This window comes from Dermacentor andersoni, chromosome 8 (assembly GCF_023375885.2).
Source record: "Dermacentor andersoni chromosome 8, qqDerAnde1_hic_scaffold, whole genome shotgun sequence".
NCBI lineage: Eukaryota > Metazoa > Arthropoda > Arachnida > Ixodida > Ixodidae > Dermacentor > Dermacentor andersoni.
In genome coordinates, this window is record NC_092821.1 from 70009064 (window position 1) to 70027069 (window position 18006).

General features: G+C 46.1%; 1 long non-coding RNA gene across 1 annotated transcript; it reads left to right on the top strand.

The window, feature by feature from the left end:
- Positions 1 to 7446: 7446 nt before the first annotated feature.
- Positions 7447 to 8331, top strand: LOC126538870 (uncharacterized). The gene is made up of 3 exons (XR_008614107.2): positions 7447 to 7725; positions 7807 to 7935; positions 8247 to 8331. It is a non-coding gene; the product is annotated as an uncharacterized lncRNA (long non-coding RNA).
- The last annotated feature ends 9675 nt before the right edge of the window (positions 8332 to 18006 follow it).

Consider the following 18006-nt stretch of genomic DNA (forward strand, 5'->3'; position numbering starts at 1 on the left):
CCATGCGATGCAATGACAATGGTAAACCCTCTCAGAGGTTATGAAATATGGCGCACAACAACGGCTCAAGAAAACACCTCTCCCTGTGTGTTCTGTGTGCTGCGCAGACAAACAACAGTGGTGCACGCAAGGTAACGTTTGACATCAAATCACCACTCTCGTGTTAGATTAAACGTTGAAGGAGATAAGCTTTCGCCATTAACATCACCGCTAGTTATGGTCAATCAAAGCAACCAAGACAGAAACCTTCGCTTACATCGATTCCCACAGTGCGTGGCATCTGCATAATTTTTAAAATAATTCGTTTTAACAATAAAACCTGAAAGAAAGTTGTTAAATTATGTTAAGAGATTGCGTAGAAGTGTGGCAATTCTTGCGGCAATGAGTCATATTCAAATGCGGTCATTTATATCGTCTCTTAACACGCTGACGGCACGGTGCGCTGTGCTCGCAGTCGCGATAGTTTTCTCAGTTCCTGTAATTTACTTGTTTAAGGAGCGCAGTGAATACTGTGGGTAATGTCCGTGAATACGAAGTGTTTTAGGTGTGGAAACAGAGAGAAAGTGTTCCTGCACAAAATAAAACTAGCCGGAAGGAGAACCGTTACGTTGCGTCGAATTCTAAGTTCGGGTACAAACACGCAAGCCACGCGCTAAAATAAATTCACCGACGATTGCGCCACTTCGAAGAACATTTGATTGAGCGTATTGTGCAGATTTTGAAGGTGCATCTGCGGCTAATGATCACACTGTTTCTTCCGTGCTACCCGACGCTTTACCTGAAGAAAACTGTTGCGAATGGGAATTTTGAACGCAGCTTTTTAGTTGCTTTTCATTCGCGATTTACTGTGGCGAAGAATTTGATTCTGAACGACAGGGTCCAGGTCGGTGGCGATGCTGAGCCTCTGCTCCGGCACCTCGTTTAGCAGCAGCGGCAGACGAAGCATTTCCACCGGTTGCGTCGCTCATTGTTCAGCAAGAAAGCGCGAACACGGGAACGCGTGCCACGCGCGGAGCGCATTCTCTAGCGGCGCCGGCGCAGTGGGTCCGAAGCCCACGCCAGCGCTTTGTTTCCATATAGCGCTCGCCGCATGCCCGGATGTCGCCGTTGAGCATGTCTCGTGCGGCACTCCGCTTTCCTCCTCACACTTTCGTCATATATATTCTCTGCTTCCGTTTTCCTCCTCATGCTCTTGCTGCTCCCTCCTCCTCCTATTGCCTTCTCGCGCTGTCTTTGCTCTCGCCGCCTTTTATATGCCGCTGCGCTCCGAGTTAGCGCTTTCATCCTTCGCTCCACTCGTTCGCTTGGTTACGAGGGACGCCTAGGGACGCTGAAGCTCAAAGCAGGAACGGGCGCCTAAAGGCTCAACCAGACGTACGCGTTCCAATGCGCCCGCACGCGCCGCACCACGCCTGGGCGCGTACGGCGTCAGGCGCGGAGGCTGTTTCGCGTGTCGGCGCGCGGCGGCGTGGAGACCTACAACCGCTAGAATTTTTGCGCCCGCGCCGGAAGCTGCCGCTCGCGTCAGTAGCATGACACACCTCACATGACCACGGCAAGCCAACGTCACTTCCGAAACGACTCTTCGCGCGACGTTCAGGGAAGCCCGGGTCACCCTAGCGTTGTTGCGGGGTTTGCGGAGCTTGCGGGAAACATGGCGGCGGTCCCGGCTGCCCGCTTCGAATTGAATTTGGCGTTGCTTTTATAAAATGCACTTCGTTCGTAGCAAATGACTGTGTAAACGGCTTTCGCTTAGTCTCAGGCCGCTTCGACGACAGAGTATTATGGATAACCTCGTGGTGTTTTCGAGATCGCTTCTCGTTTCGAACGAGTCGAAGCCTAACGAAACAAACATTCGAGATGTCAGCGCCACCTGTCGCTAATGGCGCAAAATAGCCGCAAAAACGGCATATGGCCTCCGAGATTCGAAGATATTGCCGGTCAACTAAAATTGTAGAAAACGTGCGCTGCTTAGCGTACGCTATATTATAGCGTATAGCGTACGCTATAGTTGCTGACGCTAAACTAAAACTGTCTAATATGTAACACATTGCTTAACGTGGCCGTTAAGCGAAGGCTAGACTGCCTTGAACATGGCAAGCTAGCAGCACTGCGCCGCCGCGACGAGACGCGCGGCTACGCGCGGCCACTCGTGCATCGTTTGGGTGCGCGCCCTCTTCCTCCGTCGGGCGCCACGCGACGTCGAGTCAGCGCGGCGTGTGCGGACGCATTGGAACGCGTACGTCTGGTTGAGCCTTAATAAGAGCGGCGCTCAGATATCACCGATTATGTCGCCACGAGACCCAACAACCTTCCGAGAAATGTGAGCTTGCACATCGCCGTGCTGAGAAAATGTTTGAACTGCACTAGTCGCGTGCGAGCGCAACTTCGAGGAGCATTTCATTGAACGTATTGTGTAGATTACGAAGGCGCATCTGCGGCTAATAATCGCACTGTTCGCACCCGACGCTTCAGGTGAAGAAAACTAATGCAAAAAGAAAGAGTAAGACTTCGACGAGATTCTGGTATCTGAAATAATCCTGAAGACACAGTGAGCCAAACATGCACATGCGCTTCAAGCTGATAAGATGTGAATGAAAATGACGGGTGTTGAACAGGGGAATAATGAGTATTTGCACACAAATGAGAAGGTGAACCGACGGTCGCCGAAGTGAGCAGACGGTCGAAAAAATTATTCTGTGTGAAAAACTTGAAGATGTTTTGTCATGTACACCGACAAATATCAACAGCCACATAGCCGAATAAATTTCAGCTTCAAGTGCAGCGGACGCAGTTGAGAAGAAAAACTACGGCAGCATGCGCTCGAACTGGCAGTTTCTTCCTTCGTCCTCCTCAAGCCTTCTCAACTGGTGGCTTGTGAGCAGCGCAAACTTTACCTTACGAACAGCATCGTCAAGCTAATCCATTTCTCGCCTGCATTGCCTTGTGAAGAACAACTTGGCTTACGCTACGCTGCATGTATTGTGAGCGCTTTGAGCAGTGCCTTGTTTAATTCCAGGCTATAGTTCGGTGTAAACGCTTTGCACGTTGCTGGTTTAGACGTGCGACCTCAGAATTACCCTGTTACATTCGAATATGGTTATACGACCATCATGAGTCCAAACTTTTATTTTGTATGCTACAAGCTGCTACTCCCATCCCAGATCACAGAGCTAATCTTAGATCATCAAACAAGGTAAGAAATATTTTTAAAAGAGAAGTTTATTTCTATCGGCAAAAGGAAGTTGTTCATTTATGTTCCAAACGCATACAGATCGACGCAAAATAAAATAGGTCTAATTTAAAATAGCAACCATAAGGGCAAAAAAATAAAGCCAGGTAGTTTAGTTGTGCGAATATCAACTGTAAGGTCGCTCTGATTGTTCGTGTTCTTAAGTGTCCCGAATCGGCCACGTGCTGTGTGTATAGAGAGGGGGTGCACTCCCCCCCCCATGTCAGCGGGGCAACCGTTTCTGTGTTATGTGGGGTCACGGACCGCGCGGTGTTGGGTGACGCGTCGCGGCAGGCGCCAGGAGGGCGAGCGCCGATTCCGGGAAGTCGGTATTGTGCGCAGGGTGTTGGCAGTCCGTCGACGGTCACACGAGTCCACACAGACCAGCCTTGAAAGGGACCGCTGTATACGGTATTGTGGGCATGGCGCCCGAGTACCTGACTAATTGGAGGCGCCGCCGAGGTTAAGAAGGGCTTAGCACACTTGACCCCGTGCCGCGCGTCCGGAACGCAATCGCCAGCCTTGTTGTTGGGTGCGACTGCCTGTGTGGTGTCGAAGGCCAGCTTACAGTGCACGCTGTAGGGATGCGGTGCACGCGTGAAGAGTGCATTCGGACGGCGGCGTCTTGTAAACACGCACTCGGAGAACTTTGTCTTGTAGACAATAAGTTTGAAGGACAAGGAGGGCCATCCGTCTCCCACACGGCCAAACTTTGAGTACAGCGGCACTACGTGGTGTCGATGCCCCTGCTTCCGAGACATTTGCGGCCTAGACGCCGTTGGGATTTGAGGCGGTCTAGCGATAACTTGGTCGGGCCTGGCGTGTTTTGCTGAGCCCGTCACTAACTACGTAGAAACGAGAGGGCAACGGAGTTTTGGGGAAGAAGGAAAAGAGCTTTGTTTTCCAATATGTTTATTTTTAAGAATAAGCCCATCCCTGTGGGTTGTGGCTTAACAAACGGTTGACTCTGATTGGCAACTGAACCTGTGGGACGGGCCAACGGCCCTACCGCCTTTTTTTTCTTTGTATATTTGGGCTATAAAAATTGGGACGACATGCTGTCCCTCAGACTTGGCTGAAATCAGGATTGCTGATAGATCAGTGAGGCTCCGTACTATGTACGTTAAAACGAGTCTGGGCTCTAACAGTCATTGAGACAGTCGAAGAGTGAGACTTTGTTCCTCAATTGTTCAAGTTTGTAATGTATTTGTTTTACCTGCCATGTATATAGAAAAGTTCAACTATAAGTATTTCTTGTACATCTGACCTCATCGCTTCCTGCCTGCGTTTGATCAACTGCCGATCATCGTCCGAGAAGCTTCAAGTTCCAACGGTGAAGCGAGGACAGAGAACGAACGAAACTTTACTTCAACATTTATTCTATTCTAATTTACTTTCCTTCAGACCAAGTCATTTTCGTTAGGCAATTTGTGATATAACAATACTCCCTGCGCGAATTGCGTTCGCATACAGCACCAACATACAGAATCGTAAAACAAATTTCGACTCTAGTTCTCCTTTTGCAAGAACTGATGATTCGATATTTCCTCAGTGCAGAATTTATGATCGTCTTCGTGGACTCAAACTCAGCCTTAACGTGCCACCCCCCCCCCCGCCCACCAAAAGCGTTAAGAGCTCCATATTTCTGCCTATCAAACCGGGAAGCAAGCAGCTGAGGGACAAGGCAAGCACATTACCTTCGCCAAGTGACGGAGCTCCGCTGCAATCGTACATCTGTAACTGTCTCTACTATTACTGTGAAGACGGTTTCTCGCTTTCTAGCTCACATGCAGTGATAAACAGGCCGAATTCCCTCTGCAGTACGGACGCAGCAGCACAAGACACGCGCCGCGTGTGACAGTCCTCTGACAGCAGCGCCCAGTTTGTCGTCGTCAAGCGGAAAAGCGCTGACCTACGCTTCACGCCCGGCAGATGGCACACCTACTCATCTAGCCATTTAGCACCTACAAATTTTATTTGATGCAGACGACATTGTGTTGCTACCTAACAAGCAAAGGGATTTGCAACGTCTGGCTAATATCTGTGGACGGGAAAGCAACAATTTAGGTTCGAAATTTAGTATTAGAAAATCAGGTGTTATGGTATTCAATGAGAACAGTGAACAGACAGTGGCCATGCAGGGCCAAGAAATACCTCGCGCAAAAGATTATAAGTATCTTGGTATATGGATAAAGGAAGGTAATAGATATAATAAAACACAGGAAAGAACAATAACAGTAAAGGGAAAGTGAGGCGCAGCCATAATGAAGCACAGGGCGCTATGGGGATACAATATAGGCACGACGTGCTCGGAGGTATGTGGAAAGGTGTAATGGTTCCAGGACTCACTTTTGGAAGTGCGGCTGTTTGCTTGAAATCAGGGGTACAATCAGGACTCGATGGCAACGAAAGGTCAGTAGGACGCCTGGCATTGGGCGCTCGCGGGAAGACTACAAATGAAGCTGTGCAGGGTGACATGGGCTGGACATATTTTGAAGTGAGGGAAGCTCACAATAAAATTGATTAAGAAGAACGACTCAGGAATATGAAAAAAGTAAATGTGTGGGGAGAGTGTTAAGGTATTTGTACAAAAAACATTCATTCAGAGTGGAGGAAAATAACTAGGACGCTTACCAGCAACTATGCGGCCTGTAGGGCGAGCAACACAGTAACAAAAAACGTCAAGCGGAAAGTCAGAGAAACTGGAATAATCTCGTGAGTGGCGTCAATGGAAAAGAAACCTGCCATGAGTAACTAATTAGGAGGAAAAAACGAAATCAGGGAAGAAACAATTTATGATAACTCAAAGGGAAGCTCTGTACTTTTCGAAGCGAGATAAAGATGCCTTAGAACACGCACCTACAAAGCCAGATATAAGAACGAAGAAGAAGCATGTGCTTGCTGTGGTAAAGCTAGGGAAACGATGGAGCATGTTTTATTGGAATGTGAAGATATCTGCCCAGCTTTCGATTTATGCACCACTGGACCCCTTGAAGCGATTGGGTTCAGCGAGAGTAGGGGGAAGTAATCATGTCCGCAATAGAGATTAGTAAGAGGCGATCGGAAGATTGGTGGAAGAAAAGTAGGGACAAAAAAAAAGCGGGGACGCACAGAAACAAAGTTCACAATATGGGCTCAGAAAATTTGGTTATGGGAATTCATCGTGCGCTTTGTTTTCTTTTATAACGTAGGTAGGACATTAGGCAGTATAATAAGAGCTTGGTGGCGCAACCCACCGCCCTGTTCCAGAGGGGACGCTTTTACATCCATCCATCCACCCATCAATCCACTGTAGCAGCGTCGCCGTCATGTGGCATCGAGGGACCCTTGTAATGGTTGGGGTCGGGAATGAAATAGATGGTAGCTGGCCCATGCCTTCTTCCAACTCATCCACGCTGAGGACGTTGTTGAAGGGGAAGGACTTGTTCTCATCGAGAACGAGGACTATAGGATTTATTTACAGTATCTACATGAAAACTTTACAGTTCATCAGTCTAGCGTGACTGAAAGAGAATGCACACTCAGCAGCCGCGCCACGGCTGCTTATAAACACTCTGTCCTCCCTAGATCCATATGTGAGGGAGAACGGCCGTTCAACCATCGACCAATTCGGAGCGTCCAACGTCATCGTAGCCAACCCGCCTTTAAGGGGGAGGGTTTACACACTCACTTCCGCACAGGTTTCACTGACCACACCAAGATGAGAGGGTTTTCGCAGACACGGGTCTTGCCCTGAGCAGGCGCCTCTTGGTCCCAGAGTTGACCCCGCAGACAGTGGCCTCCGCGGCTGTCCATTGACTGACGACTTCTAAGACCCGTGAGACCGCGCCGCAAAACACCTTCCTCCAGGAGTTCCACCACTTCAAATAAAGCGTGACGGTGACGGCGAATCCACTAACAATACTTGGTCTGCCGACTGCGTCCAGACATCCCGGCACCGCTCGCTTGGGGCCTCGGCGTATTGTCGTCCATGCAAAGCGAGTCGCCGCAGCAGACATGCCGGCGCCAACGGGTTGTTGACGAGGCGCATTCTTGTTTTCACAAAGTGAGTCATCGCAGCGGGTCGCGCAGAGTTCGACGATCGCTTCCCCGAACATTGTCAGCCCCCACAGGTCGAACGTAACACCCTGCGCTGGATGGATGGATGCTATTCGCGCTTTCCAGAAACGCTAGCGCCGCCGCGCGGATCTTTTCGGAAGCCGGGAGGGGGTGATGGATTTCTCGCTCACGCGGTTTCTGCAGCTGCGTTGGCGTACTTGTGCTCTTCGTTATGGAAGAAAACAGTCGACGAGCGAAGAGCAACCGCATGTGCAGTGTGCCGCAATGCACAAATCGTGCAATTTCCGGAAAAGTGAGCCTGCACCACTTTCCAAAAGATAAAAAACGGAGGAAGTTGTGGGCGATCAAGCTCCGCATCGGGAAGGAAGTAAGCGAAGAAATGGTCGTATGTAGCGATCATTTTAACAAAGACGACTTCTTTTGGGGCCACCTTGGTGAGTACTTGACTGTTGCGATGCTCTCAATGATTTCATTGTATTCTTGTGGCGAGCTGATTGTGAAATTTTGCCTTAAAGACGGGTTGAAGCCCTTACGAAAGCGGCTGAAAAGAAACGCCGTGCCTTCGCAAAAGATCCCTCTGCGCTCCCACGAAGCAAGTGTGAGGCCTAGGGCTCCCCGAAGAAAGCCCCCCACAGATTCTCAAGGTAAGTTTAAGTACGCAAGTGTCACCGTTTATTAAATGTTCTGCCTGCACTCGCGCTGTTTCGGTAAATATTCCTCGACGGTGCCTGACGCTGCGTAGTGAGCATTTCACACTAGGGAACGTATTCTGCATCTGTTCTTAGTCGTTCTGTGTGAAAATCAAACAGGCGGTCAATGCGCAAGGCGTTCGCTACTTTTTTTGGCTGTAGTGAAAGTTGCGTACCGATCGGAGGTACTGCGCAAGCGTTTGTGATTTTGTATTTGTTTTGCTTGGTCTTAAAGCATCTCTTCTATTGACCTAACAATGTTGCAGGAAACGAGGGCCAACAGGACGACGTATCTGAAGTGGTCATTAATGAAGATTGCGCATGCGAGCTTCCTGATAATTTGGAAGAAAGTGAATACGATGGTGATAATTTTTTTTCCGACCCTCGCGCCCAAGTTTTGATGATGCATAGGCGTTACCGCAGGTTTAAGTTTGCCGTTTCACCCAAACAAGGCGAGTCCGGTTGTGCAACTGTAAAGGGCAATATATCGAGAGTGGTATCGCCGAAAGATTTTGGGCACCTAGATAAATACACGTTCTACTCTTAAGAGACTAAGGCTTTTCTAATGTCACCTTAGGCAAGTAACCTACTGGAGTGACTTTGATGCAATAGTGTTCTGTGTGTGTGAATGTGTTTTTTTCTATGATCTTTCTCACTTTTTGTGCTTTTCTTTGTGATATTTCGGCACCCCCCTTACCCTTTCACCTGTGCACCAGGTTAGCAAAGTGGATGTTTACCTTCCAGGTAACCTCCCTGCCAGCCTCCCCGCCTTTCGCATCTGATTCTTTCTCTCTCTGCTCTTGAATTTTAGAGCAAAGGCAAGCCAGTGCAATGCATCTTGTTTTATTTTGCCGTAGGACTGAATACACCGTGTTGTAGGACACTTCACATGGTTTTATGAAGGATTTAGTTCACCATCATTGTATTGCAGACCCACCTGTGCAGGATTGGCTTCCCCCCCTTTCAAGCTCTTGCTCACGAACAACAGCAGGTAACTTTTTGCTTAAAACTGTACCAATTTCGCTCTAAATTTTTTCTTGCGTTACAGAACAAGGCGCTGCAAGGGCACTTGTTGAACTTCAAGAGCTGGGCCACACACCTGAGCTAAACAAATCCGTTCAAGTGAACTCACTGGACTTCACAAAAAAATTAAGGATTTCGGACGTGCTTCTTTCTGATGCTCACCTAAACCCTTTGACTGGCGTACCTTCTCATGCACTTCTAAACAAGATTGTTTCACTCGTAGAGAAGTATGGGGCGGCAAATAGGATGGAAGCTTCTGTGAGGGACAGAGTTATTTTGGTGTTCATAGTTCTGAAACAGGCTATGTCATTTTCCTGTCTCAGTGTACTTTTTCAATGCAGCATTTCGTCCATACACAGATATTTTGTGCACATACTGCCTCTTGTTGCTGCAGTGCTGTAAGCTGCCATTGAGTGGCCTTCAAAGGAGGAAATTTTAAACAATATGCCTTCGCACTTTAAACAGTATCCGAGAGTGCGAGGTGTTGTAGATTGCACAGAAATCCCAGTTTAAAGGTCTCGCTGTGTGAAATGTCAGCTACTGACATATTCACAATACAAGTCGACTTACACTGTAAAATTTCTCATATGTGTAAGTCCAGCTGGCACAATAACATTCATCAGTGAAGCATTTGGTGGACGAGCCTCAGACAAAGCCATTACAGCTGAGTATGCAATATTGGAGAAGTTCGAGTCATTCACAGATGACATTATGGTCGATAGGGGTTTTTTCATTGATGACTTGTGCACTGCCCGTGCAATTGGCGTAATTCGGCCACCTTTTGCTAAAAATGACTGCCAGTTTGACCGCAATGATGCCCTTAGGACAGCTGATATTGCTAGGGCACGGGTTCATGTAGAACGAGCAATACAACGAGCTAAAATATTTAAGCTCTTCAACTCAACTCTGTCCTGGGAAATGCTGCCTTATATCAATGAGCTGTTCACAGTTGCGTGTGGGCTAACTAACTTGTGCGCATTAATACTGGCTGATGATAAATTTCAGTAAGCACGCTGGCAAAGCTGACACAATTCATCATCATCATTGCAATCCTATTTTATGTCCACTGCAGGACGAAGGTCTATCCCTGCGGCCTCCAATTATCCCTGTCCTGTGCCAGCCGATTTTAACTAGTGCCTGCGAATTTCTTAATTTCATCACCCCAGCTAGACTTCTCCCGTACTCGACTGCGCTTCCTTTCTCTTCGCACCCATTCTGCAACCCTAATGGTCTACCGGTTTTCTAACCTACGCATTACATGATGTGCCCAGCTCCATTTTTTCTAATAATGTCAATAAGTATATTCGGTATCTCTGTTTGCTCTCTGATCCACACCACTATCTTCCTGTCTCTTAACTATATGCCTAACATTCTTCGTTCCATCGCTCTTTGCGCGTTCCTCAACTTGTTCGCAAGCTTCTTTGTCAGACTTCACGTTTCTGCCCCTATGTTAGCACCGGTAGAATGCGCTGATTGTACACCTTTCTTTTTAATGATAATGGTAAGCTTCTAGCCAGGATCTGACATGTGCTCCAACCCATTTGTATTCTTTTGCTGCTTTTACTCTAACTTCGAGATTGCTGGTGCTATTACCCTGCTTATCTTTTAGTGCATACATCTTGGTTTGACCTACGCCAAGCTTCCTTCACTGATTTCATGCTGCGTCCATCTTTTACGGCTTTTTTCAGTCTTTATCGCGTTATAATTTCGAATCACTTATTTTCGCCTTGTTGATCAGTTTTGACAGTTTCGCAAATTCTATCTTATCTCTTGGGACACTTTCATTCTTTGTCGCTTCTTTATTAGATCCTTTGTTACTTGGGAGAGCTTGCCTACTGGTTGCCTTGGTGCCTTGCCTCCCACTTCAATTGCTGCCTCTGAAGCCATCCTCGTTACGGTTTCATTCATTACCTCTATGTCATCTTCATCTCTGTTCTAAAGCTGCATATTTGTTTGCAACTACCAGCCTGAATTGGTCTGCTTTTACCCTTACTGCATCTAGATTGGCTTGTTTCTTCTTGACCAATTTTAATCTTTCCCTGTTCAAATTGAGGTGAATCCTAGCCCTCACTAACCTATCAGTGTTGATCAGACACATATTGCTATGGTTAACGGAACACAAACTGGCGAATGTTAATGTTACTTTAACAGAACAATCTCTTTTGGTGTATTTTCCACTTAATTTGTGCAACATCATCAGCTGTTCAATTATACATACTGTCTATAGTATGCGCTGTTGGGTCAAATAGGCGTGATGGTTATTTCTTTTTATTTTTTCATCACTTTGTCGTGTACATTGCAATGTGTGACTAAGCACAGCTGTGAACTTGTGGGCATTGCAACCACAAAGACGTGAAGAATGTGAACCGAGAGCAGGTGGCAAATATACGAGCATGCGAGAGCCTCGCGTGTGGCATACATTTATTTTCAGACAACCTATACAAATGGAAGTGATGTGTACACATTCAGTTAAGAGACATATGAAAGTTGAGAGGAGGGCGAATATCAACATTTTCTAATAAATAGTAAATATTGAATATCAGATAGCAAAACACAGACACACATTTACAGGAGGAATGTTTATTGTGGTATGTTTATAGGTGTGATGCGTGTACTGACAAGTAAAAAAAAAAAGCAGCCAAATATATCAGGTACAAAGGACCAGTTCTAAACACAGAAGCACTAATTTTCAAGTAAGAAACTACTTATATTCGCTCAAGTACTTTAGAGTGACTGCAAACAAGCTCTTCAGGAATTATGAGCTGCTGTGTGACAAGCTTTCCGAAGAATGCAAAATAAATAGTTGCTTAAAAAAAAGAAAGATCAACAGCTTTCTTCTCTTTTTTGCAACATGTGCACTGTAGACACTTGTAAAGGTGTCATTTGCAGAGAAAACATCACAGGTTGTAGAGTAAAAAACGAAACTCCATGACTAGACATCCAAAAGCACTAAATGACAGAATACAAGCAAAATTTGCAGGTGGCCATTTATGCATATGCTGCAAAACCTAGAACCAAACTTGAACTCCTCATTTTGCTTCTTCGATGCTTCAAAAACTCTTGCCATTTCAGTTCTCACAATTTGCTATACTTTCCTTAGCAGACATTGAACAGTAAATATAAATTAACAATTGCTTAATTGCTGCTACATATATTGCAATTCACGGCGGCCGCATTTCGATGGAAGCGAAATGCGAAAGCACCCGTGTACTTAGATTTACGTGCACGTTAAAGAACCCCAGGTGGTTGAAATTTCCTGAGTCCTCCACTACGGCGTGCCTCGTAATCAGAAAGTGGTTTTGACACGTAAAACCCCATAATTTAATTTTTAATATATTGCAATTCGTAAATATTACAAAGTACTGAATAGCTTTCCTTCTATGTATCCCCCCTCCCACTGAATGGAAGTGATCAACAAGGAAAAAAACCTATGAACACCAACATACTTTCAAGCCTTGCTAATCTGCACAAGCTTAAGTAGTACCCTTTTGAAGTAGACATACTGCAGCCTGTCTACAAGTGCCTGAACATGCTCGGTGTCTTTCGGCACATGAATGACAAGGCTCTCGACTTTCGAATATACTATAAATCGACACAGATTCATGTTAAGGAGGAGCATGCCCAGTTGAACCTGGGAATAATACTTGTGAGCACGTCTCAATGCATAATTTTCTCCATCACACACAATAAATGCCAGCTTCTTAGCATTTACAAGGCCTTGTATGCTAGAGTGCTTGCCTAGAACAGGACACTTCACTTCCAGCAAGATGTTCGTTCCCCTCTGCTCACTTATTCCATCCGGGCTGTAGCCAAGTCAAGGAACATCTGGAATGACGACGAGTCCCAGCTTGCTCACGCTTTCGTTATGAGTCTTCTCGTACTCTTCAAGTGCAAGAGGCTCGTTGTCTTTTCCATACATTGTGGCTTCATTTCCCTTGAAAGGCTCCCTGCAGTACAGCCTGTCCAGCTTTGCTTCCCAACTGCGTGTAGCTCTTTCTTCAAACGTGTAGAGTTCTCTGCAGATGCTTCCAGTAATTATTTTTTTTCTTTCGCTGTGCCACAGAGTGGATGACTGATCAGTTGTCTCGCGGCATATTTCCCTAGCTTTGGCATAGGAGAGGCACACATTTTGAAGATAGAAACTCTTTTCATTTTCATTGAGATGTTCAAGAGCAAACCTTTTCAGTACTGTTTTTTCACCATCTAGCACCGATTCAAAAAATGAAAATTTTGTGTGCTCTCTCAAGTAGCAACCTTGTGTGAAAATTGTGTCGATGGCGCGGACTATGTACAAATTGCTAGTGAAAGGGATTGACTTTCTTGCACGAGTTTTGTGTTTTGCCAGTGCAGAATTTGGTACTGCATCAATACGTTCTTTCCTAATCAGGGCTTGAACATCTTCAGGGACACTTATTGGTTGAAGCTGCTCGACGTGGCAAAACAAACTAATTGGCCTTGGTTTGTAGATGCTGGCGGCACTGGCACGTCCCCACTGTTGTTGCACATCCGTGCATGACAATGAATCCAGGGAAGTGGCACTTGTCCTGCACATCAAAATAAACATACCTTGATGAAATACTCTGCGTTTTGGCTTTTTTCTGCATCTTTCATATGATTCAAGAAAATGTTTCCTAACAGTGTCGCGATGGGGCTAGTTGGAATTCTATGATGTAACTTGGTAGTGCGGAAATAAAATGAGACAGACGGGAACCATTTCAGTTTTGAGTTAGCGCTTGTGTACATTGGTTTCATTTTGTTTCATCCTTTGTTTCCGTGTTAGTAAGTTACATCAACAATATTTTACAGCAGATTCAGAATCAAAATCCTACAGTAAACAAATAAAAAAGCCCAGAACGTTTAAAACATTTCTGGGCATTCTGTGGTTATTAATACAGCCTATGCCCGCCTGAAGTGACTGAAGCAACACATACTCAATTGATTGCTATGTAGAAACATGTTCTTGAAACTCAGTTCCGAGTGCAACAACAAGCCCCAGATGGCATTGAAAAGGCATCATTGCCACTGACTTCTATGTTCGCCTTTTACAATGTGGCTCTTAGTTCGACATAAGGTAAACACATTCACTGTCACTTGGTGCACATTACAGGCAAGCCAACTAATGAAAATAAATAAACACATGATGTATAAAGTTTTACCTGTTCAAATATATCAAAGTGGCAAACAAATGTTTGCATTCACCAGAGAGACCGGCCTTGCACGTGCATTCTCCCTGAAAACAATCAAACCAATGTTAAGCACGCAAACGGCCTTAAAACAGCGCTAATTATTTACAGGGTAAATGCGTAGGCTCCCACATGCACATTGAATTCTGGAAGCCGAAAACAACACATTGGTGCTTTTATGACACTAGAACGACGAAGTTGCGCGTTTAAGCCCGAGAAGTAAGTAAAAAAAAAAATTGCATTTAACGCGTTGCACTTTGGCAAAATCGCCGTAGAGCACGCGAAAACGCTAATCATGCTGGAAACGGGGCGCGCTGGCACACCTCATTGTCTCGCTCATAGCTTCTAAATCGGCACTACTGAAATGTTTCCGTGTTACCTGGCATTTTTAACAAGCATTCCACAAATAAGCCATGCAGGGAGCCATGAATGCACATAACGTCATCAATGCACACAACGTTTATTTTATGCAGCAGCATGAGGGGTACTGCGCTTTGTTTACATCCGAGCGCAACCAATTAACTGCTTGGTGTCTATTCTCGTACATCACGTATATCTTAAAGAAACGTAAGGTGAAATACTGACCTTTCTGCGCCGGTTTCATTGCAGACTTGAACTTTTATAGTATGCGGGGGGCCTCTCACGGCGCTTGTCTGCAGGCATAGTGACTCGACCTCGACAGCCGCGCTTGTCGTCGCTTGTATACCGCAGCTATTATATGGCCAGCGTTAAACGCAGCCTCTCCTTCTACAACACATCTCTGCGTTTCCTTAACAAGGTCAAGGATCGCGCTTAGAGATACTAGAGGCCCGTGAGCCGCCTGCACCTGGAGACGCGCACGCTTTCGGGTCGGCTCGATCACCTCTATCCCCGCCATATTGAAACGTTCTCCGCGCCCCCTATAGTCGCTGGAAAGTGCGAATAAGCGTCCCTATTGGAACGGGGCGGTGGGCTGCGCCACCAAGCTCTTGTTCTTACTTTGCCTGATGTCCTAGCTATCTTTAAAAAAAAAGCACATCCATAAAACATTGTCAGCAATAATCTTTCTGAACCATTATTGGGATATTGTTTATGTACGTCTCCTTTTTTTGTGGTCTCCCTACTTTTCTACGACCAAATTTCCAGTCACCTTTTACCAATCATGGGTGGACATGTTTACTTTCTCCCTGCTGTCGCTGAACCCAAGAGCTTTAAGGAGGCCAGAGGAGGCTAAATAGACAGATGGGTAGATATCTTCACATTCTAATACATGTTCCATCGTTTCCGTAGCTTTGCCGCCGCAAGCATAGGCTTCTTCTTCCTTGGTGTACCTCGCTCTTCAACTACGCGTTATAAAGTGTACTTATCTCGCTTCAAAAATTAAAAATATGCCATTTGTGTTATCCTAAATTGCTGCTTTCGCTATTTCGTTTTTAACTCTTAGGTAGTTGCTCATAACAGGTTTCCTTTCCATTGTCGCCACCCAGGAGATTGTCTCGCGCTCTGACTTTGCGTTTGACGTTCTTTGTTGCCATGTTGCTTACTAGGTCGCCTACTTGTTGGTACTTATTGGTAAAGCTTCCTAGCTACTTTCCTCCCCTGCGAGTCAATGTTTTCCTGTACAAATACCTGGACACTCTAGCAGCCCATTAGCTTTTTTTTCGTATTCCTCGGTCGTTCTTCGAGATCAGTTATAGTCTGTGCTTCCCTCACTTCAAAAATTGTCCAGCCAATATCATCCTGCACAGCTTCAAATGTAGTCTTCCCGTGAGCGCCCAATGCGAGGCGTTCCACTGACCTTTGGTTGCCGTCGAGTCCTGATTGTACCCCTGACTTCAAGCAAACAACCGCGTTTCCAGATGTAAGTCCTGGAACCATTACGACATTGCGCCATGATGTTCCGTATAAGGTCGAAGGGCGATAACGTGGTCACTACGGGGCGTACGCTGAATGTGCGAGTAAAAGCGTGCGAGGATGGCACGGTGATCGCGGCTCAATCTCGCACACACAAGGGAGGAAAGCGGGGAAGAAGCGCGCTGTCTTCTGTCGAGCGCAATGCTCCGCGGGAAGGAAAGGGAGGGGGAAGTGGTTCTGCTCCGGGCAGCCGTATCTTTAAAACCATCTGTGACGGGGACAGAGTCCGCCGCCTGTTGCGTTTTCGCGGCTTATTTCGCGTCGATGGGAGACGCAGCACGAAGGTCAATGCGCTAGCTCGCTGCTGCTGCCGCGCTTCCTCACTGTAGTGTTTTGACAGCGAGCATCCGCGGTCATCGATTGAGATGTGTTCATATGTGCATGTGCGCGCGTGACACCATGCTTGTTAATTTAGTTAGTATGCCTATGTTTGCAAGTTGATACGGCCGATAAACCTACTATTCTTACTTCGTGTAGCTGGCCACTAATTTGCTATCGCAAACGGTGCTTCGCCTTTAGGATGAAACTGGGTCTTTTCTTTAAAATGAACACAACGGGATTCAAGAATACGGCTCGTATAAGGTTTACCGATAATCAGCAATAAGGCTTCTTAAATTCCAGTACCTTTATTACCCATTCGGCCCAACAATCCAATAGTATGTTCTCCTTTACAAACCCTTGTCTCTATTTCTGGCTGGCAGTTCAGAAAGCCGTCGTAATTCTTTAATGCTTCAGCGACCTGTTTTGTAATGTCAGCTCCTATCGATAAACAGAGAAAACTGGACTTCTTATTACTTTCTTTCTTCTTCCTTCCTTCCTTCCTTTAAGTTATGGCACGTTTGTGCTTTTCGTTCGTAAATACTCTCATTTCTTTCTCTTCATCTTTTTTACGTAGCTTATTTCATGTTATATACGTTGATTTTTGTTATTTTATGTTACGCATCAACAATCTGGAGCAGCATGTCCTTCACTTGTGCAGCATAACACCGACAGGCAACATTCAATTATTTATCTGTTGGTTTGCTCCTTCGTCCCGTATCTCTTGTAGACCACACGACCATTGAGGTCATCATGGAGCACGCCACCCACATCTTGGTTTATACTGCTCGTTGTGCGAAAGTGTGCAATAAAGCTGCACCTAATTAGCACACAGAACAAACTGTATGTCATGTCGCGAATACTGTTTTATGCGATATTAAAGTCATCTACGCGCGTGAGCATCCACACGTGGCCGGCTGGCAGGTATCAGTGGAAGGCCTACAGAGACGCCTAATACGTTTTACTGCAAAAACAGCAAAGGCAAGTAGACGTACCGTCAAGTCCCTCCACAAATACCTGAGCGAAGTGGCGCGCCGTTCTGGCTTTTGGCTTTCTGCATGAGTGCTGTCAGAACGCATTCTAACGTCCCTGATGAGTAGTTGAATACATACGTGTTACATACACCAGTCTGAGCGAAACCGGCAGAATGCTACAAGCTAAATGTAGATCTTTCACTGAGCGCAGAAAAGCGTCGATGTTTTTCCGTCACTCTCATCTCTCGCATAATCGAGGTAGACACAAAGACGCTGGTTAACAGAAAAATCATAAGGGCGAAAGGGGCCCCAAGTATGCGAAAGTGCTGCATTTAGAGCTGAAAGTTCGGCTAGTTGGTTCTGCGTTAAGTGCATTATAAGGCGGTAAAGATTGATTATAAGTATTTCTCCTGCAGTTGGGCTTTCGAGAAGCCCTGTTGAGAGAAGTAAATGCGACTCTCTCCGTTTTGGGACACGCGGTGAAGGGGTTTCTGTGAGATAGCATCAGCGTAATTGTTTAGTGCTTCTTCACGGCGAGGCACGTAAATATCGTAATCTCGCCGCGTCATAATCCATCGGACTACCTTATGCTTGTGCTGCTACTTGGAAGACACCCATGTTAATGCAGTACTGGT